A 22,258-nucleotide genomic window follows, 5' to 3' on the forward strand; every position below is an offset into this window, starting at 1 on the left:
TAAAAGTCATAACCTATCATCATGTTGTATGACATTAATTGTCATTTTGTTCTCATTTTTTTGACACTTTGTTGACATGGGCATAATCAGGCAGAGAAATTTTTTAAATTTGTGACAATCTAACCAAATTTCGAAATGACATTGACGACCAAAATTTATTGCTCGCGACAGTAGGTAAGTCAAATGATTGGCTGTAACAATGTTTTTTTCCTCAAGAAATGCATTTTGAGATTATAATTTCAAAATGGAACACTGCACAGTAGCGTTCCCATAGCCCGGACGGATATCTCCTCAATTACCAACTCCAATATCATCAGTGCCATCTGCAAACTGATAGACAAACAGTTTATTTATTTCAAGGAATTGTAAAATGGATTGGGTTTTTCCCAAAATACGTCCACTGGGCACTATTTAATGCTTTATGGCCCTTTTCTAAACATGGTTATTGAGGATGAGGACATAATTGTAGGATAATGGGGCCAAAGCAACTTTCTATGGAAGAAGGAATGACTAACATAAAATCCCAAGGCGCCTATCAGTTTGGACCCGTGGCTTTTAAAAAAATCTGTAAACAAAAAACACCTGGTTAACGATTGAAAAACCAAGTAAAAATCGCAGTTTTGTTTTGAAAGAAATACTTCTAAAAAAAAATCAAGGCAACGATTCGCATTACGGTTTATCTCCTATACTCTCTGAGTTTATCCTGTATCAAACCTGCTATGCAGGCGTAGCCAACGTTAAATGAACTAGCCGTGCTCAAGTAAATTTGGCAACAATGCCCGCAGACCTAGGACCTAGGACCGAGTCAGTTTTTGCAGATTTGCATGTGTGTAGACAGTGATCTTAACGTTTTAACTTCAGAAAACTGTGTTTATTTCCAAAATTTTAAGCTACCAAGTTGTTTAAAAGTTGAAGGGAATTTAGTATAGAGTTTGTGAAAGAAATTGTGCATTTTCTTCTGGAATTAAAGCCGCTAACTTGGTGGAAGTTAAACCGAGACAAACCTAACCTAACTTTTGTGTATTAAACGAAATATCGTTGGTTCTAACAGGTATTTAAAATTTAAATATTATTCAAACATGCCTAGTAGGTGTTGAGTAACAGGCTGTAAAAGTAATTACGACTCCTCTTTAAGAAATGCACAAATGAACAATCGCGCTGTAAGTGTTTTCAAATTTCCCAAAAATGTAGAGCCCAAACAAGCATGGTTAAAAGCAATCCCTTGAAAAAACTTCAGCTTCAAGTGTGGTCTGTCAATTACATTTTAATTCTGATGATATGATTTTATATGATAAACGTTTGCAACCTGATGGAAGCTGTAAACAATTGCTTTTAAAAAGCCCCAGACTAAAAGATGCGGCTGTTCCTAGCGTGTTTCCAAATTTAGCGTCTTATCTATCAAAGCAGGCAATTAAAGAGAGAACTGATCCAGAGTTTAGGCATGAAATAATTTCTAAAAGGCAAAACGATGAAGTAGAGAATTTTATGAAAGCAGATATAATAAACAGTTGAATTTGGTACTTATATATTTTTTTACATTGAATTTTAATAATTCTTTAAATATTGAGACAAAAATTTATATTAATGAATGTCTTCAAGTAAAAGTTTTTATAAAAGGAGAAGAATTAACTCCACAAGTTATTTAGTTACTTGTTACGAAGAATTTTTTCTAATTGTGGATTAGGCCTACTGGGGAAACCACAGTAAAAAAACGCATCTTGCACTCTACCTCTACGGTGATGAGGAAAAGTATGTTGCACAGCACCTTTGTTATAAACATCTATTCTGTCTGTAAAAAAAAGTTTGCTCCCCCTTCTGATTTTTTTACGAGCCGCTCCTGCTGGACAGTAAAATTAGATATCATCAATTCTTCACTCCATGGGGGTAAGATGGGAATTGTAATACTAATAATCATCTAATAAACAATGTCAATTTATCGAGAACGTGAAAAAACGCGCCTTTATGTTTGTTAGGCGGTTCACCCGGTCCGCCACTCTGAACGATTGCGACGTTGCCTTTTTCTCAGCACGGCTAGTTATTTAACGTTGGCTACGATGCAGGAAAGCGAAGTCAATTTTTTAATTGATAAAGAAATAAAACTTTTAAATGTCTTGATGAGCAGAAAATTATTAAAAAAAAAATAATACCATAGAAAATGTTTTTTTTTCACGTTGTGTCTCTTATACAAAATGGCGGAACTGCAGGGTGGACAAACTTTGAAATAAAAATACATAAATCGGTGGAAGGACGCCTGTATTTCATTTGCACGAATACATATACGAATAAATACGTTCTCGTTTTCATTTACAGCGGTGTTTGATGTAAACCAGACAAACAAATACATAGCTAACAACACAATTTATAAACACTAGCCATGATATTGAATAAAACACAACAATTAAATGAACAACACGACATCGAGACTAAAACATGAAAATAATAACAACCGCTGTAAATGGGATGAGTAAAACCTCCAAAACTCATTCGCAAACGATGGCACACCATAATCCCATCTACGATAATCCTTTAGGTACTGATCGTTAAATTTTATACAACATGACATAAGAATGAATAGGCAAAACTCAAATTTACAATAATTAAGGCCCTAACTGAATACTACGCTCCCTCTCTCTCGCCTTCCACGATAACACGCGGCAGCACCCCCGAACGTGACGATATTCTAGTTGTCGCCCCCCGATCTCTTACTTCTAAACTCCCTCCCCATTCACCCAAATCTCTACGTCACCAAGCCTAGCTCCCCAAATTGGTTGAGAACGACACTCTTCCGGGTATTACGTCATGGTGAAGCTCCGAGATAACAGCGACGGCAACCCCAGACGGTACCGTCTCACTTATTTCCCTTCCCCAATAATCGCTAACCGTTCCCGGGACGACCCCCTAATATCACCCGTGGTTAAGGACGACACTTCCGGGAATTCCATCATGGCGAAGCCCCGAGATAACAGCGACGGCAACTCCAGTTGGGTCCCTTCGGCTCGCCTCGCTTATTTCCCCAATTATTGTTATTTGCCCCGCGTCGACAATCTACTTACGGCCAAACACGTGCTCACGGTTTTTTTTGCGGCAAATGGACCCCAGTTAATTTCGTCCCCACGCGGTCCCGACCACGTGTTACTGGACGCACGAGTTTTACCCGCTCCCCACAAATACCGTATCGTGGATCAAAATCACTACCTGGAGAAATTCTACAAACTGAAGACTAACACTCGGTTAAAGAAACTAACAGGGCCAAAAAAAATACAATCGTTCGATTCAAGAGCCAACGTTTCTTTTAAAAATGAAAACCCCAACAAGTGACACCCACTTCCCTGCGGTAGAATCTTCTCGGTCATCTTTGGACGTCCCTCTACTTCTCTTGGTCTCCTTTGGCGACGGCAATTTAAATTCAAACTTGGCGGCAATTCAAATTGGGATATTACACGGTGAAAAAAAAATACCTACATCAAAATATTATTTAGATTTCTCTGGAGTGACTGTAAGTGAGACAACTGAAGCTGGACGGGTCTCGTATACCTGTGAACACCCACAGTAAAAATATATTTCTACTATAAATTATACCCATAGCTTCGGGCGGAAAGGAGGTGGTGAAGGGAAGTGGTCGAGTTTGCATCCACCTACCGGTCAATAGACAACAATTGTGCTTGGACATCAACCCTTCTTATTTCTATAAGGAAATTGAAATCTGTAAAGGGAAGGATAGAAGGTTGGTGTGTTGCCTACACGCCAACTATCCGAGTGTGAAAGTTCAGAGCCATCTTCGTTTTTGAAACGTATTTTTTTTGTGGGTATTTTACAACCAATAAACTTAATTTTTCTACGAAGGGTTACTTTAGTCGATTAGGTACATAACCTCGAAAACACAAGGACGCAGTCCATAATGCGCTTATGTACTGTAAGTTGCAGGGAAAAATGATCATTATTTATTTAAATAACCCATTTCAGGATTCCACAAATCCATGACGAATTTCTATAACATAACGGTGACATAATTCTCAATAATTAATCAAACACACGGCACTTTGTTTTTCATAGCTATCCTTGATGGCATTTTTTTTTGCTCTTACGGTATGAAAAATCAATGAAATAACAAAAATTATTTACACACCTGTCATAAAAAATACTAAACTAAGTTATAAAAAGGCATATTAATGAGTCTACTTTGCTTATTTAACTTGCAAATTACTTAATACTGTACTTAACGGTCGGAAGAGGTTCGCTAAATTAAGAATTTTAATTTTTAAAATTATTTCAATGAAATGTCTTAAATACCTACCGTTCTTTTGCGAGGGAAATGCTCGTCAGTTGTAAATTTTATTGATGCCTTTGTCGGCAAGAGGTACCATATTCTTCAAGTGAAATCTGCTGGCCTTTCTTTGAAAAAGCAGGTACGCGTCCGGTCCAAACGCAACACGAAGGTACAATATTTTTTCAAAAGCATTCCATTTTTAGAATAGTTGGGATTCGGGAGGGCATTTTTATTTGTTTGAGGGCTTGGCTTATTAAAAAAAACCTTTTTATTAGACAACCAAATCTATCATACAAAAGAGCAAAACACTATTTTTACTAGAGATAATGTAGATCTTTCTTAAGAAAATGCAAATCAATGTAAACTGAAATCTTTGGGAGATGAAGTTAACAAAATGTGACAATGTTAAGTGTCACAAATAATTTGGTGCCTTCCTTCTCAGCACAGACCATTGCAATGCGAACCTCTGTTACAATTTCAGTTCTTGTTCTATCCACCTTTTCAATCTTCAGTTCTTTTAGAACCTCATTGATTACTACATTTCGCAGACAATGTACGCACATTGTCTACGAAATGTAGAAACCAACAAGATGAAATGCAACCCCATTGCCAGACGAAGTTTTATATCACTGCCATCATAATGTTTCTCGTTCAGTAAAGGATTTAAAAGCCTTTACGAACTCTGCTTTATTGGCATTTCGCATCACATTATTAAGTTGACTTTGACAATCCTTCCCGTATGTGCAGAATCATTTATACCACAATGTTGTGTTAAATGCTCTACCATCTTTTCAATAAATACGGGTCGTAGACCATCTGCAATTCCAACAGCAGTTGGGAGACTTTCTCTCCTACTACGCCAAGGCTATTTATCATATGCACATATCCTAAATAGCCTTGGCAATGTAGGAAAAGGGTAACAAGATCCATGGAAATATGTGCCGGAAACCAACTTCCTTGAAGCATATGTCGAATCCTCCCCTTGACCTCATCCTTTTTGAAAAGATTATTGAGACTTTGAACATAACCACTTTCTTGCCAATAATTTTGTTAACTTGCATCTCCCCCTCTGTGGTTTTCCAGAAACCTGACAATTGCATATGGATTAAAAATCCGATGTTCTCCACGTTTGGTAACTATACCAAACGATTTAAGAAAGAAGGCAATCATCAAATATAATGGTTACTTACCACTATACTTGGCGATTGTCTTCTTTCTTAAATCTTCATCTACAGAAAAACTTTTCCACTTCTTCCAAATTGAATTAATAATATGTACTTCAAGCGCGGCGTATCCTCTCCAAATGTCTCGTTCCACGTTACCCAGCAAGGTTGACATGCCGGTGCCATGCAAAATAATAATGCCAATCTTGCTGAAGTGTTACTTAAAGGAATGCCAGCAGGGTTGGCATTATTATCTTTCATAACCCTGCCAATAACACCCATAACCACCTTAATAACATTCTTTAGCTCATCTTTGTGAGCGACAGTGTCAACTGCTTTTGAAACAATTGAATCAAATTCATCAATGAGGACGAAAACTTTCCTTCCATGGAATTTGTTCAAATATTTAGACAAATCTTTCAAGCCTTTAATTACACTGGCAGGTTTAAACTGCATGGAATTGCGATTTCCATGACTTCCCTCTTCTGTACACCATTGCTCACACACAGCTCTCTCATAAACTTCCAATTCTGACTTGAACTTTTATATAGGTAGGGGATGTGCATTAAACCCCTCATGTATACTCTTCTTTGAATTGTTGTAAGAAGATTATACATCAGGCGTTTGAAAGCATCTACGTTTGTGGATAAAACGCTGTTGTTTTTTATCAGCGGCGTTTTGTCCACAAACGTAGATGCCTTCAAAATGTTTCCAAATGATTCGTCAGTGCTAACTGTTAATTGCTTCTTTGGCCCCTGTAATCACAGAAAATTTAGTAAGTGACCACCCAGAAAAGTCACATTATGACTGAAAGAAGACTATAAGGAAACTTACTTTCTTATGTGTAGCAGGCAGACCTTTTTCCATTTTTGATTTTTTCGGGTTTGGTTCGCTCTGAAAAACATTTGTTTAAATGAATTATGTATCATTAATAGAAATAACATAATAGTAATACACATCCGATTCAAACTTTCCAGTGTTTAGCAGCTGTCACATTCACTAACAGAGCTAAAGTACTGCAAGGAAGGTAACAAAAGCAGCAAGCATGTGGACTTACTGCTATTTCATCACTGCTGGTAGATGCAATTGCCAGGGCAGATGGTTCCTCCTCTTTCTTGGCTGATGATATTTTCTGTTTGCGTTCTTTTTCTTATCCTTGTCTGTTTCCCCTTTTTTGTTGCATGGATTCATTGTTTTATGCTAAAATAAAGGGTTCAAGGAGTCAGACATAAATTACATAACGTAACACTATTGCTAATAATCACTAAAGAAACTACCATAGCCAAAAATATTGTTTTTGGCACAAGCACAAAGTGGTTTTAATACAAATCTAATCTATTCGTCAGCAGAAAATTTACATAATTCAAATAAAATTTCCAATACCTATAAATTATAACCGTGAGCAGTAAAAAAGAAAGCAAAATGCGCAGCTTTGCTGCTTAGCCTACAATTGTTGCAGAGTATTACACACCATTAAAAATAAGACAACAATCAGATCTCCAACAATTCGAAAATAAGTACAAATCTTTTACTCAAGATAAAAAACTAAATACATACAGTGAGTTTTTTTTAAGACTAGCCATAGGGTTTTACATGCTAATTTTTCAACCCCCTGTTAACTTTTGTTCCGATAAAAATATTCAAACCATTTTTGGAACAAAGTTGGAAGATTTTTTAAACTATCGGATAGATTACAATTTAATATTCCAAACTCTCGAAAAAGTTGTGAAAAAAATATTTTTTTTACATGAAAGAAATAAAAAATTGCATAAAATAACCACAAAATACTCAACAATTTTTTTTCTGTTTCTGTCGTTTCAATAGATAGAAAGTGAGAAAGGAAATCGTGATGTCACGGCAAAAGGGTAAAAATTGAACAATATACAGTTGCGGAATTAAAATTTCGGACACTATTTTTCTGTCACTTCAACAAAATCTCTGTAAAGCACCTTCTACTGTCATCATGACTGACATTCAAAAATTAAACTTTTCTGTGTCAATCACCCAATCAATTTTAAATTTTGAGATTTCAGTTAGTTGCACTGAGTGTAATTAAATCATCGCTTTGATATGTTGCTTACCCGTTATTATGCCACAAATGACAATTTTTGGATGCCAAAAAGACAAAAACATGACAAGAGTAAAAAATAAGGTTATTAACGTTGACATAACCGCTTTTGAATTCAAAACTAACCGCCAATGAAAGCTATAGAATTACCGGCGTTCGGTACCGTCGGCGACCGCTTGGGGGCGGGGGTGAAAGTCGACAGGGGATGAACGGCCATGTTTTTTTTTTGGAGGGCACTTTTTTTTGACCGCAGAGTAGTACAGAAGTACCGTGTATTTTTCTGTGTGCTAATTGTGCGATTTTAGTTGTTTTTTTATTGAACTGTGCTAAATGTTGCTGTTCAACTTCTGTTTTGAACTAGGTATGTGTTTGGGGTACTAAAATTAATTCTGCTTCGCGCGAAATGTAGTTTAACAATAATAAGACACAAATGGGTCGCACGTGGGTTTCCACCATGTTTTACAAAATCCACAGTTATCTCGACCATCCCCATGTATTATGTTTTTAACATTATAAGCTTGCGAAGGAGCGTAAGGCAGCCTGGTTCTAGTTTTGCTAAATTTATAAAATTGAGGGATCACGTTTCCTTTTGTTGTCAAAGCAGGTTTTACAATTCACTAATTTTCCTAAAAGAAAATGACTCCAAGTTTTTAGCGTGGGTCTGTGGCTTTCACTTTTTATCAGCGCACTCCCTCACTTTGATCCCCTTCTAATTATTCCGAGTGACGCTTTTGGTGTAACAAGTATTTATTTATTGCTTAACATTTTAATCAAAATTTGAAAGTTTCCACTGTCCATCCCGGTAGCAACCAATTGGGTTTATATTTCAGGTACCTGCGCGGGCTTTTTCCTTATCCAGGGATCTTCTACATTTAGGTATTTTCATCGTTTAGTCCCGGGGCGCCCTCCATATTATTCAAGGGGGGGCCCCTTGTCGATGATCCGGCTCTAATATGCTAGGGTCGACTGGACTGTGTTTTTTTGTTTTATTGTTATGTATGTGTTATTGGTTGTTACCACTTTTCCATCCCAAACTGAAAGTGTTCTTAGATTACTCCGTCAACAAAGTTTTGTCGCGGTTTCGTTTACATTTTCCAGTTGCTGTAAATGTCAATTCTTCCTTATCGCGAGGGTCTCTCTCTGTTTGAGGGGTTTGGTTGCTCCTAACATCCAATCGTTGAACACGACCCCGCGGCCCCTCGTTTAACATGTTGTGCCCCAAGAGAGACCCGAAAACCATAACGCTTGGCGGGGCTTGCTGAATGCTGGTCCGCAACGTCGCTCATGGTGTAAGTTGAATCCGAGTTCCTTGGCACAGAACTTCCGGAATGGTAATCTGTTCTCGAAGTTTGTGGTACTTGACAAGCGTCGTTTGTTTTTGCTTTGAAATAGTCATATCCAATTCAACCGATGAACTTAGAGTACCTCAATTTGTTGACTTAACGTAAAGCAGTTAGGATTTTTCCCCTTAGCACTAAATCACGGGTAGGCGGGAAATGATAAAGTCGTAAGGATAGGTACCACAGACCTCCGGACCACCCAAAACCACTCACTCCTTCTATAGCGTATCTGCCGTATTTTGTAAATTAACTTGGAAAGAAAAAAAAAGAACATGCTGAAGTTCTCGCCTAGTGCCCGCTCTCGCTCGAACGGTCTGAAGTAACTGTTTTGTTTGTAATGTACATGACCCTCCTGTTTTTTTCTGAATTTGAATTGTGTTGTTTCTGAAATCAGTTTTGCTCAATTCTCACTAACTGTCCCGTCCACGTTGTCACTTCGGACTTGTTCGTATTTTCAGGAGAGGTTTTAGCGGAGCCTCATTCGGGGGTCTGGGAGAATGGCCAGAGCTCACCATTTTCCTAGAGTTCTAAATGAGTAGTCTTCTCACATTTGAGGAGACTTGGGTGCCCTCTCCCGAGACGTTTTATTATTCATGAATCCCGGCGTTAACGAAAATCATAACTTTGAATAAATAGCTGGTTTTAATTATTGTGTTGTTTTATTTGCACTCTTCTGTGTGGTTCACAAATCCTGTTGGAACGAATCTGGTAATGTTTAATTTGTATTAAAAAAAAAAAAAACACAACGTAGGGAAATTAACTAAGTACGATCACGCGCTCTTGGCCATTTTTTGAATTTCGCGGGTTTTATTTTTCATTGTGTATGTTGGTACAAAAAAAAAAATGCGATGGCCGCTTGGTGGGAAATTTGAATTACCCACTTGGTTCATCACAACGTAAAGTTTGTTTTAGAGTTTATATCATTATCATGACATTGACAATACTGCCCGAAATTTTAATTCCGCAACTGTACGTCTTTTTTAACTGTTGCCATGAGGATTTGCATGGTAAAAATTATACCCCTTGTTAATTTAGGAGTGATTGTGTATTACTGTAGAACATTCTGTAAAAATTTCAAAATTTTTAATAAAACAGGTAATTATTTCGTTTTAATTCAATAACCGCTACATTAATTTACGTAATTTTTCACCGAGAGTCTTCAAACATTTGGGAAGAATTTGATCTCATTGAAATCATGAAAACATCACCGGTTTTTGAAATATGTAAATAAAATTTGGTATTAAGGTACAAAATTTAGCTATGATTTATTAATTTTTAAAGTTTCTTACTTTTTCGACATCCTGCAAAAATGAAAATTTCGAGTTTGAATTCTTCAAATGAATGACAACATCTTAAACGTAGATTTATTGTTTTGAATGTAATTCCAAATTTTTTGCTCATTTCCATATAAACATTCATTAGTTCACATTTTTGCCGCAGGATTTCTTACATTATTTTTACTACATACAGGCTGTCCCAAAAATGGCGTACTAACTACTTACTACCGTATCCAGGATGTTTAAATGTACACGAAAAAAATATGGAAAAAATGTTTCAGACAAAAAAATAAATTATTATTATTTTTATTATTAACGGTAATACGAGTACAATGTAAACAAAGATGTACTCGTACATCATTACCTTGCAATGTTACCGTAGTGGATTTAAAATATTTTTTTCGATTTCCAAAGCTTCTAAATTCACTATTGTGCAGGATTAGATATTGGTAGTGAGTAATCCTGTACTTTGTGATAATATGTACGATTAGAGGTAGCTGTCATGAGAATTTAATACATATATTTCAAAATAATTTTCCTGCTAAGTGCCACTTTCAAGGACCGCCAAATCAGCAAATAAGTCCAATAGAATTTTTTAAACATTTTTCAGACGTTTACGGTAGTCTCTTCTACACCGTAGTGCACCGTTAGTACGCCATTTTTGGGACACCCTGTATAAAATATTTTTTTCACAACTTTTTCGACAGTTTAGGCAGCGATAACGTTATCTCTGTTTTAGGATATTACTTTGTAATCTGTCCGATAGTTTAAAAATGTTTCCAACTTTGTTCCAAAAATGGTTTGAATAACAATTCCAAAAGTTATAGGAATACAGGGTCATTATAAATGATTGTCCCATCGCACTTGGCGTTGAAAACCCACACAAATTTTGGATGTGATGTGCCGCCAGACAAACTAGTAAACAGATTTCCACTACCGCCGGTAGCGCCACCTATCGGCGATACTAGTCTCACTCATGTTATGAAGCTTGCGGCACATTCAACTACGTCACCAACACCTACTGCGATGAGACAATCGTTTATAATGACCCTGTATAATTTTTACCACCTCAATTTCAATATGTTATGTATAATGCGGCGTTTCGCACTATATCAATTCACTCGATTGAATAAATAAAACGTGTTGGCGGTGTTGTTGTCCCCGACAGCATATTATATGGCATATACGTGTTTCAGAAATAAGTACATTAATTTTAACCAGTGACAGTTCTCGTCCAGAACAACAAAATTTTTATGTATCATTTTTTCGAAATATAATTTTCTTTTCAGTATTAATATCTACGTACCATAATTTGATTCTCTTTTTTCTCTTCCACCTTTATATATAGGTACATTTTCATCGCTAAGACCTCCGTTATACTCGCGGGCGCTCAAGCCTCCACTACACCTGATGCACATATAAAGAACTAAAAGCATAATTTCACATAAGGGGAGAGTCGGTAACAAAGGTTTCTAAAGAGGGGTAACAATTTCCTCTAATATTATAGATTGTATGATTCGATCGCTCTCACCTCCTACAATATATTACATTATTTCGATGCTGTGACTTCCGGCGCTGTTGCCACTCCTTTCACGCTAAAAATAGATTTAAGATGTTTTGTATATGATGAAATAGGTTTATTAACGGCAAACAATACCATTTAACAGTGGAGAACAAATAAAGAAAAAACCAAATACGGTGCGATCAATTAAAAAATAAATCGAGTCGGCGTGTTACCTATGGCAACCCATGCTATAGCATAGGCTCCAAAGCAAACTCGATTTATTTTTTAAATGATCGCTCGGTACAATAACTTCAATAACATAACAAAAACAATAGATACGAGTGACAACTCCCTAAACAGCGTTTCTTAAACTAATTTTAAAACTATTATATTTAATACTATAAAATTCAACATTATGAGAATGTGAATTAACATTCCTGCAGATTCTAGATAAAGGCGACCTTAACCCATAGTTGGTTCTATGATAAGGAACAACTAACAGATTACACTTCTGAAATTACATTGAGGCACATAAAGTAAAAATAAGCCTAAGATTGACGAACATGTAATCATATAATTAATTACTTTAAAAAAGAAGCAATTGAATGCGTCTGGATCTTAAAGTACTTAAACCAAAATAAGCCAATATATTATCGGTTGTAATTCCACGAGAGCTCTGAAATGATCGATTTTTAACACGAAAGCTGCCCTAGGTAACGACTGTTACTTTGACAGTATTAATTGGTGGAGGGAAATTATGTCAGTGACACGAGTGGTTACTAGTGGAGTAAAATCGGACTGAAATTATGACTTTTAGTGATTCCAAGGTATAACTAAATGAAACCTATACTATCTTGTGGAGAACATTTTGGGGCATAAGGAATGGTCACCTACAACTTTTTTTAATAGGACCGAACTTTGAAAACGGCCTTTATACGTAGTTGAGGTGTAGTCCGAAAAACTACGTTTCTCGTAACATTTAAGGCTGTGTTAATTCAACTATTGAAGCTATAATTATGATTTTCTGTATATTTGTAGTAAACAGTACAGCGCTTGCAATAGTGAATCGGAAATTTCGCAAATATCGATAGTTTTGAAAAAAATAATTAATAAATTTAGATTAATCAAAAATGCGCATCGTAAACTTCATTCTGCTGGGACCTATGTGAAATGTTGAAAATTTCGATACACATGCAGCGAGTCAAATGTAACTAGGATATTGTAAAAGTTTTTAAAAAAAGAATTAAGTCAGTAGCCCGTATACTTTTTGAGAAAATATTTTTTTTATTCGACGAGCGAACGCGCCGGGCGGCTCCTGGCAGGCAGATATAACCCTGCACGCGTATTTAGTCGTCTATCGATGTACGGATTGTAGCAGTCTAAAAACAATAATTGTAAAATTTTGAGTAGGTAATTTTTTTGTATTTTTGCTAAAATTTACCTACTTTAAATGCTTTCTTCTTCGTCATATTCATCCTCATACAAACAAGAAACATTGTTCTGACATTTTTTGCAAGAACAATCACTCCAGGATCTTAAGCCTTCCTTCATGCACATACATTTATTGTTTAATTGTTTTTTTTTTAATTTAAGAAGAATAGATAAGCAATACCATTAAAAAAAAGCAAAATATTATTTCTCGTCGATTCTCCTGTTCCTATAAAAAATGTTAAAAAAATATCTTCAAAGTAAATCAATATCAAAAAGTATTATTTTTATACTAGTTTGAATTGCAGTTCATTTCTCTCTTTTTTTACTTCCTGTTCTTTTGCAAAATATGCTCATTTTAAGTATGTCAAAAGATTGACCTATGGGTTTTTTAGTGCACATATGTACCTACTTGAAAATGAAGTGTTACCAGCCATGCATTTTTTAACGTTTTAAAATCGGCAAAAAAAAATCAGCATACAATGTCCTTCTGAAAACATTTAAAGAGTTAGGGAAGTTAAACTCGATGACTATGACCGAGGCTGTTAAAATTTCTACTAAATTCGCACTGGCTTTTTAAAAAAATAAAACTGAGACCATTAACATATTAAACCAACTGAGGTATAAACTGACTACAACCTCCAATAAGTCTGCTAAAAAATTGCCACCAACAGATGATGCTTTTGGTCAACATGTGCTAAGGTATTAACATTAAAAAATAATAATTATTATGTACCTACATACTTCACCCAAATTTTAGATGCATTGATCAATTACGTATATCGTTGTGTAGTCATGTATAGTTTGTCCAGCGAGAGATTGGTTGACATAAAATTCATTAAATTCTACGTAGAGCAAGAAGTAGCTAACGCACGTAAAATTTGAAATATATCCTTCAAGCAGTTTATAACATTTTTGTCATGAACTTATGTATTCTAGTGCGTTTTGTAGTGTTGGGTTAATTTAATACAATTTAAAATCTCCCAATCTAAATAAGGGCATTTTAGAACCTGTTTTAGCTACAATGGATCCCATACCTAATGACATTAGAAAACTGATGAACATTTTTTGGACAGACCAATGATGCCAAAATAATAAATGTATGTGCATGAAGGAAGGCTTAAAATGCTGCAGATTGTTCTTGCAAAAAATGTCACAACAATGTTTCTTGTTTAGGTATATGAGAATGAAGATGACGAAGAAAGCATTTAAAATAGGTAAATTTTAACAAAAATACAAAAAATTTACATACTCAAAATTTTACAATTACTGTTTTTGGACTGCTACAATCCCTACATCGATAGACGACGACTAAATACGCGTGCCGGGTTATACAGGCTGTCCCCCACAAAAAAAAGACGAGTCCATAGCTTCCTTATTTATCGGAGGATTTTAATTATTTATACACCAAATTAAATGGTTGTTAATAGGCTACAAAACGGCTTAATAAATTCACATATAGCTCCAAGGGCTTTAAGACTAAAGTGTCAAAATATTTTTTTTCAAATGGGATTACATACTTTTTTTTAGTAATTTTGATAGAGATTTTAATTTTGAAAACAACAATGTATCACAAGTATAACTTCACATAAAAAAAAATCACACTAACTTTTGAAACAAGTGACGAGCACCAGGTGAAAAGCTATCAAAATGCGTTGCGTTAGAATGTAATAACCAAATTAAGGTAGCTGGAAAAACAAATGACAAATAATAACATGTGGGATTGCGCAGATATGCCAATGTTTAGCACAAAATGGAACATAGACGATAGTAGCGTTTTTTTACATTTTTTTGGTGAAATTTTTGGTATTTAAGTGTATACTTGTGATACATTGTTGTTTTCAGAATAAAAATCTCTATCATAATTACTAAAAAAAATATGTAATCCCATTGAAAAAAAATATTTTGACAGTTTACCCTTGAAGCCCATGGGGCTATAATTGAATTTATTAGGCCATTTTGTAGTCTATTAACAACTATTTAATTTGGTGTACAGATAATTAAAATCTTCCGATAAATAACGGAGTTATGGACTCGTCTTCTTTTTTGGGGACACCTGTATTTGCCTGCCAGGAGCCGCCCGGCGCGTTCGCTCGTCGAATAAAAAAATTATTTTCTCAAAAAGTATACGGGCTACTGACTTAATTCTTTTTTTAAAAAGTTTTACAATTTCCTAGTTACATTTGACTCGCTGCATGTGTATCGAAATTTTCAACATTTCACATAGGTCCCAGCAGAGTGAAGTTTACGATGCGCATTTTTGATTAATCTAAATTTATTAATTATTTTTTTCAAAACTATCGATATTTGCGAAATTTTCGATTCACTATTGCAAGCGCTGTACTGTTTACTACAAATATACAGAAAATCATAATTATAGCTTCAATAGTTAAATTAACACAGCGTTAAATGTTACGAGAAACGTAGTTTTTCAGACTACACCTCAACTACGTATCAAGGCCGTTTTCAAAGTTCGGTCCTATTAAAAAAAGTTGTAGATGACCATTCCTTATGCCCCAAAATGTTCTCTACAAGATAGTATAGGTTTCATTTAGTTATACCTTGGAATCACCTACCCGCAGAAATAAGCGAGCTAGATATGTGATTTTACTCCACTATAGCTTTTGAAAGCTTGAGTGTTAAAACAGATCATTTCAAGAGCTAGAGTGTAATTCGGTTGATTATTTCATGAATTAAATAGTACCATTTGACAACAGTATTTATTTTATTACTTTAGCAATAGGATTGAAAACATCTGAGAAAACTACTTGACGAATTATCGAATTGTCATTAGTAATACAACGAGAGGGTACGAAATTGCCGGAAATTTTCGATCTCATTATACGAGTATTTGTTTTGACGACAATTTACCACGAGTGAGCGTAGCGAACGAGTGGAAATTGTCTAAGAAACAAATACGAGTAAAATGAGGAGAAACATTTCCCGCAATTTCGTACCATCGAGTTGTATTCGGCATGACAATTCCACGAAAGAAAATTTCATTTCCAACTTTTACACAATTTTTTAAATTTATACGTAGTCTTATGACTCTCAAGCGTTAGTTAGCTTAGTTGAAAACAACAAAATTTTTACTGTGGATCAAATGAGTTTGGTAAAATTCGAGGGAGGAGAAAATTACAGCGACAATTCCACTCGGAAAATTTAAACCTATCAGCTTGTAGTATTTTGAATCATTGGACCAATTAGGAACGAATTACACCGATAATTTAGCATGGTCCTAAAATTATCGAAAAATTATGATTGGTTGAAATTTTCCGAGTGGAATTGTCACTATAATCCAAAAAATAAAGCCTTACGATTGGTCGAAAACGATGATAAATAAAATAATCATAGTTATTTCTATCAAAATGAATTTATAGCAGGCACATTTTATAAATTTTCTCTGAATTTTTTCAATTCTGTGAATAGCATTTTGATACAGCGGACACCATATTATATATGTTGTATTCCAAATTAGACCGTACAAGTGCATTATATAGCAACACACTACACTACTACACTGATGAACCATGAAGCCTAACATTTTGTTTGAGTTCTTGACATTTTTTTCAATATGCGAGCAAAAAGTAAGTTTACTATCGAGTATTTTTCCTAGGTCACTAATTTGAAACAAACATTCTAAAGCACAATTATGAATATAATAAGATGGAAGGGTAATAATTTTCTTTCTAGAGTAACGAATTACTTTGCACATGGGGATATTAAGTTCTAGACCATTGAACTCACACCATGAAACCACTCGACCACAAATCATCCTGAATTCGTACACAATCAGATCTAATGTTGTAAAAAAGTTTTAAATCATCAGCGTACAGCAGAAACAAGCTATCTCTAATAACATTCTTTATATCATTAATGAATATCGAAAACAACACAGGGCCCAAATGAGATCCCTGAGGAACTCCAGAAGTCACTCTAATTTCCCTAGATCTATGTGAAATAATGCGCACTTTCTGTTTATGATTTCTTAGATAAGAGTTGATCCAAGACAACAGTGGAGTTTGAGACACAATTTAGATCTACCTATCAACTCGATCAAACGCTTTTTTAAATCAGCGTAAATACAATCTACTTCCATATTTTTTTCAAAACAATTGATCACATATTCCGTAAGAACAAATAAATTTTTGTAGTTGATTTACCCTTCAAAAATCCATGTTGTTCATCAATAATAATATTTTTAACAGTATTAGTTATGACGTCGCTAACAATAGAGCCGGCATGAAAACGTATTAGGTACGTCCTATTATGTCTACTTCGATGTTGCCAAATGTAGGAGGCGATGAAGTGCAATGTTTATCTACAATTATTGTGAATATATGGCGGAAGTAACAACGTCCGAAGTTCAAATATACGCAAACGACGGTGGCGCTCGTAGCGAACGGCTGAACTAGAGACGAATATGTTTTGACAAAGTACTAACCATAAGACCTCCATCGAAAAGTTCAGAGGGAGATAGCTGCAACCTACTATAGTGCTGCACTATTTTATTTCATAGGATACGTTATGACCTCCGAAAACGGAGGTGGTAGCGTCATATATGAGGTCACAACGTTTAGTGTTTATATAAAACGGAGGCGCTGAGGTGTAGGTTTTATGTATATTATTATAGGTTACAGCAACGGGCGCAGCAATTAGCCGCTGTACTTAAATTCGCAAGAAACAAGTGAAAGTTTTCTTGCATTTGTTTTTAGTACCTATAGGCGGGTAACGAAATTTGTGCCAAATCTTTCAATAATTTTAATTGGAAAACTATAGGTAAGATTTAGGAAAAAAATACATCTAAATATACTGTTGCTACTAACGAGTTCTATTACCAGTTAAAATTAATGTACTTATTTCTGACACACGTTGTATTTTGAAAACAAACTTATATCTGAGACAACTTTTTTAATTAATTGATTTTCCAATCACATATTTTATGAACACAAATGAATGAAAAAATCTTGCACTTTTTTTGACGTTACGTCATAAATAACTATTAAGTAATGCGATGAAAAACCTCAAGAGCCGCCCTGGAAGAAAACCCGGCCCGAGCGCCACGTATGTACAACTTCCAGAACTCTACCAACCCAGAGCGGTGCGACTAATCTAAATCCAAAGATTAGGGATCATCGGACACATAAATTTACCAGAACCTTCTCCAATTTATTAACAAATAAAAAAACACAATATTCAACATTGACATGTACGAATCTAAGCGGAGTGGTCCGCAAGACATTTGAATGTTACAAGCTCAACATGAACCTTGTCTACAACTATTACAAGTTGGGGTGATCCGCAGCTGCGATACGATCGGCGCAAAATAATCAAGCGTACAATCAATTTCTATATCTACGGGTCGCAACGTCTAATTATAACAAGTGCGAGGGAACCTAAGGCGAAGGGAAAATGGGGGAACAAGGGGGTGTGATCTGACCGTGTCTGCGAGGTGAAGTCGTCGACCGTCGGGGCACGGCGGTTCAAGGTCGAAGCTTCTCAAGGTGATCGGCGTGCTACGTCAGGAACGGCGAGGCGTTCTCAGGCGGGGCTCCAGGTTCCAGAATAGGGTGAAACAAGGGGGCTCTACGGTCAGTGCTGCGGTGACATCGACGGGGGAAAAGAGGACAAAAGAAGAAAGCCTGCAAGTCGAAATCCGCGTCACAACGGGAAACTGGCTTGGTGTTGGAAACTCGGCAGCGATCTTTACCTCAGGTGGTGGTCGGCTTTCGTGTTGTGGTGTCTTCCCTATCCGACCCGAGGTCGCGTGCTCAAACTTCGCAAGGTTTCAAAATAACAAAATTTTCACCCAAGCGGCACAATGGAGGTTCACTGGTAACCTAATCCGACGTAACGATCGTCGATGGGACCAACCGGCCAAGATTGTGGTTGCAAAAAACCCAAATTGTCACCAGGACCGACAAGACACGCACACACTTCTATACAAACAGAACCGCAACGAGAAGTGCGCAAGTGTCATGGCCGCCCTTCCGCCCAACAACAAGCGACTCGCGACTAGTGACCCTGACCAATCCTGACCAATCAGAATCACGTTAGCGCGGGCTTGTATCTATGGTTCTGTGCGTTGTTTACGTTCTCTTATTACTCACAATTTTTTAATTTTCAACAATAAATCCAATTTAAACTCACTTATTTGATGCTAATAGTTAGTACAAAAATGAACGAAAGAGTTTCATCCCCTTGAAATTGATACCTAATCTTGTGCATTATAAATTTAAATGTGGAACTTGCGGGAAAAACTTTTCATAAAAGTGAAATACAGCGTGATCATAGACAACACAGTAAACCTATAGAACGCAAACTCCCATAGTTTTTTGTGCCCCGACGCCATCTACTGGCTTGTGGTAGGTGCAAAATAAGACACAGCCAGCTGGATATCCTGGTTTTTTTATTTATTTTAATTTAAAGTAATTTATTTATAAAACTAAAAGACAACATTTATTTTGAAGTTTTTATTTTCAATCTTCTTCGATACATTTCCATTGCATTTTTATAAATTTTGGTTTGGTATTTCTTTTCCTCAATTGCGGCAAATAGAAATTTATCGCATCCTTGCCTTGCATTGCATTGCTCTTTATTTTGACATCGAATTTTGCATGAAGTTTTATATGTTTTCGGTACATTGCAACCCGAATTTTTGATCGACCTTCTGCCTTTTTATAATTTTGAATATGCTCAGCTTTTCTTATTTTTTTTTAAACATTCACAAGAATTTATATCTTCATTACTACATAAAACAGGAGTTACACAATTATAGTGTCTTCAATAGAAATGTCGTAGATCAGTAGATCGGATGAAAATTCTATAAAAAGTAGTTTTCAGTTAAAATATAATTATCAATACAATTTTTTTACTATTACTGGAAGTAAGTCTGGACTGGAAAAGGAGGGAACTTGTATCGAGGGTACGGCCATATTCATTCGTGCCGAAGTCTTTGCTGGTAAAATGAAGTCCACACACAGTGTAGCTGTTATACCTACACTTTCATAGGCTCCAAAGTTGATAACTGCTTGTTACCCGTCTTTTTAATCCATTCCATAAAACGCCCAGGATATTTAATTGGATTTGGAAATCTATGGCGAGTTCCACATGGTTTATAATTCCTTTGCAGGGTGCAAAGTCGCACAATAGTAAATTTATTACTTATGACTTGATATGTCAAAATATAATTTTTTAAATTTTGGCATAAGTTCCGCGATTTTTATTTTTATCAAAGCCAGTCGATTAATAAAGTAGCGACAAGATTTGACGTTTACATAAAAGGCAACCGTAACGATTTTTTCGCTACAAGAGGCGCTGATATCGCTATTTTGACTGGCTTTGGCATGGATTTATTAGTAATGAATTACTAATTATTACTAATAAATTACTAATTATTACTGATAAATCCATGGACTTTGGTGAACAAATGTTCACCAAAGCCAGTCAAAATAGCGATATCAGCGCCTCTTGTAGCGAAAAAATCGTTACGGTTGCCTTTTATATAAACGTCAAATCGTGTCGGTACTTTATTAATCGACTGGCTTTGATTTTTATAAAACGGCAGCGTCCCCTGACGGCTTGTGGTGGGTGCGTTACCAAAAAAATGGGGAAAATACATAGGAGTTTGCGTTCTATAGGTTTACTGTGTTGTCTATGAGCGTGATCAACAATGACTGAGTCTGTTGGCAATGAAACAATTGAAAAATATTGGTGTTTTTCTGTTTCGTAATTGGCACTGACCGGATATTTTAACTTGACATGACATTTAAAAAAAATGGTTATGTCGGGTATGTTTATGCTATTACAAAAATAGATTTAATGGTAAACGTCAAATTCTCCTGTCAACTCTGTCAAAGCTGACAACCGGAAATGCGTTTAGATTACAGTGGTACCAAAATCATTCAAATTTTCATTGCTACCAACAGACTCAGTCATTCTTGATCACGTTGTAGTTAATCCACCACAGTCCACCAAGTCAAAGAAAAAGTGTCCCATATGTGATAAAACACATTATACTGCAGAATTAATAGGACATTTCACTAATCAACATAATGTGACATTGTTGAGCGAAAATTCCTTCAATTCAATTGTGTATTAAATACATAGACAAAATAAAGTATAACGGGTGGTTTTTTAAATTTGGCGTCGAAGTAGGCGTTGAACTGTCGATTGTGAACGTACTATACAGGTTATGGATCACGGATCAGCTGTTTAAATCTTACGCTTTTATACGAGTGGTGCGATCTCAATCGACTCTCCAACGCATACTTCGACGCCAAATTTAAAAAAAACAACATTTATATAGAACGCACATTCCCTATTAAATTTTTGGTTCTCATTAATACACTTTTTCATTAATCAACGATTTTTGCGATTTTGACGTTTTATCTCGAACCTCGAACATGCATTGTTTGCACCAGTGACGTGGAAATAGAATAGACGGAGAGTAAGATACACCGCTTTGATTCCCACCTGTACATTTTTGCCTTTACCAAGATGGCCACCGATTGTATTGCTGGTTGCTATTGCGAAAGTTTTATAATGATGGGGATAACAAAATACAATAAAAAGATACATTAAATAAAAACGGACAAAAGCCAAATCGGTAATTGTTCACTTTAACTACTTCTGGAATTTCCGCGTTTTTTCTGGCTAGACAGCCTCAGGACGTCCTCCTACATCGTTTCCCATCAGTCAAACCTTGTGCAAATGAAAATTTTCCTTACCCTTTAGTTATACTAAGACTTGGCGCGACCTTGACGCGACCTTGAAATACAACAAGAGATTAAAAAAAGGCATTTGCACAAGATTTCAATGGTGGGACACGATCTAGGAGGACCCTCTGAGGCTGTCTAGCCAGAAAAAACGCGAAAATTCCAGAAGTAGTTAAAGTGAACAATTACCGCCAAATCAATTTATCGATGTTTAAAAAGTACAACCTTTGTTAAATAGTAGTAAATTTAACGAATTTGTGTGTAAATTGGGATTTTTTTGGCATGAGTGGGCCAGTTTAAAATGCGAGTGAAACGAGCGTTTTAAAGGCCCACGAGTGCCAAAAAAGGCCCAATTTACACACGAACGAGTTGAATACAACGTTTTTTGAAGTCTAATTTTGGTATAACTAAAAATTATTTGTTTGATTAATATAAAATAAGTTAGAGGGTAAAGTAGCAAAAACAACTGTTACCCGTGGGCTATTTGGGTGGTC

General features: G+C 35.8%; 1 long non-coding RNA gene across 1 annotated transcript; it reads right to left on the reverse strand.

Moving 5' to 3' along the window:
• Positions 1 to 4,517: 4,517 nt before the first annotated feature.
• Positions 4,518 to 19,036, reverse strand: LOC138129815 (uncharacterized). The gene is made up of 5 exons (XR_011159396.1): positions 18,758 to 19,036; positions 18,488 to 18,689; positions 6,488 to 6,630; positions 6,265 to 6,324; positions 4,518 to 6,185 (listed from the first exon to the last, which is right to left on the reverse strand). It is a non-coding gene; the product is annotated as an uncharacterized lncRNA (long non-coding RNA).
• Between the last annotated feature and the right edge of the window lie 3,222 nt (positions 19,037 to 22,258).

Source organism: Tenebrio molitor, chromosome 4, assembly GCF_963966145.1.
Source record: "Tenebrio molitor chromosome 4, icTenMoli1.1, whole genome shotgun sequence".
Taxonomy (NCBI): domain Eukaryota; kingdom Metazoa; phylum Arthropoda; class Insecta; order Coleoptera; family Tenebrionidae; genus Tenebrio; species Tenebrio molitor.